The 1,667-nt window shown below is 43.8% G+C and overlaps 1 non-coding gene across 1 annotated transcript; it reads left to right on the top strand.

The window, feature by feature from the left end:
- The first annotated feature begins 1,594 nt into the window (after positions 1-1,594).
- On the top strand, positions 1,595-1,667 carry trnar-ccu (transfer RNA arginine (anticodon CCU)). Its single transcript has one exon. It is a non-coding gene; the product is annotated as a tRNA-Arg (tRNA).

Genomic DNA, 1,667 nt, shown 5'->3' with positions numbered 1-1,667 from the left:
CCTCTGATTCCACACACAACTTCCCACTACTATCCTTGATTGGCCCTAATCTAACTCTAGTCATTCTTTTATTCCTGATATACCTATAGAAAGCCTTAGGGTTTTCCTTGATCCTATCCGCCAATGACTTCTCGTGTCCTCTCCTTGCTCTTCTTAGCTCTCCCTTTAGATCCTTCCTGGCTAGCTTGTAACTCTCAAGCGCCCTAACTGAGCCTTCACGTCTCATCCTAACATAAGCCTCTTCTTCCTCTTGACAAGCGCTTCAACTTCTTTAGTAAACCACGGCTCCCTCGCTCAACAACTTCCTCCCTGCCTGACAGGTACATACTTATCAAGGACACGCAATAGCTGCTCCTTGAATAAGCTCCACATTTCGATTGTTCCCATCCCCTGCAGTTTCCTTCCCCATCCTACGCATCCTAAATCTTGCCTAATCGCATCATAATTTCCTTTCCCCCAGCGATAATTCTTGCCCTGCGGTATATACCTGTCCCTGCCCATCGCTAAGGTAAACCTAACCGAATTGTGATCACTATCACCAAAGTGCTCACCTACATCTAAATCTAACACCTGGCCGGGTTCATTACCCAGTACCAAATCCAATGTGGCATCGCCCCTGGTTGGCCTGTCTACATTACATATCATCATGTAATCTAAGGCTTTCCTCCTCACTATTTACGACACCACCAATTTTCACGTCATCTGTGAACTTACTGATCATACCTCCTATATTCACGTCTAAATCATTAATGTACACTACAAACAGCAATGGTCCCAGCACCGATCCCTGCAGTACACCACTGGTCACAGGCTTCCAATCACATAAACAACCCTCGACCAAGATAAAATATATCATTGAGCAAATGGCATCAGGAAACCAGATCTGCTTCCACCTGCTCCACATCATTGTTAAAGGATGTGGAATTGGCTGAAAATAAAGTGAGTGGCCACAGGGACAGGTGGAATTTAGAAAGAATCCAGAGCAAACAGCAAGAGCATCCAGTGTGATGTCGTGCTCCTGTGGCCGAATGGATAAGGCACTGGTTTCTACAGGCAGGTATTTGTGAGGTTAAATCCCATCTGGGATGAGATTAATCTTCATTCAGTGAATATCTGCTCTTTGTCATCATTAAGAAACACACAAAGATTAAAGTAGCTTCAGTTTGAGTGCTGTCTGAGAAATGACTGAAACATAGAGTCAGGGTAAGCAAAGAAAGCTCTGGAAAGACACTTGCTTTTCACATTTCACACACTTTTCTACTTTGAGAACTGCCAAAGTTGGAAACAATTTTCCTGAACATTTGCTCCTCTCTCACCTTCCCACTATTTGCTCGCCCATAGTATAGACTCAGTCACAATAATAACTCCTCCAGCGTTCCTCAAGTCTACCAGTCAACATTTTGCCCAGTAATCAACGATACCAATTGCTGACAGACAACAGTAAGTTATATCCTGTCACATCATTGCTGAAATCTTTGGTATTAATACATTGTAGTTGGGTGTGAAAATAAAATGCTGACCCACAAAAAAGCTTCAAATTTGCCAGTGCTTAGAAAGGGTGTCAAAGGGACAAGTTGCAACACAAAATTTTACAGCCCCAGTGGCCTAATGGATAAGGCACTGGCCTCCTAAGCCAGTGATTGTGGGTTCAAGTCCCATCTGGGGTG

This window comes from Heterodontus francisci, chromosome 10 (genome assembly GCF_036365525.1).
Source record: "Heterodontus francisci isolate sHetFra1 chromosome 10, sHetFra1.hap1, whole genome shotgun sequence".
NCBI classification, from domain to species: Eukaryota; Metazoa; Chordata; class Chondrichthyes; order Heterodontiformes; family Heterodontidae; genus Heterodontus; species Heterodontus francisci.
Note: the sequence above shows the minus strand (reverse complement) of the source record. Positions and strands in the feature narration are given on the sequence as shown.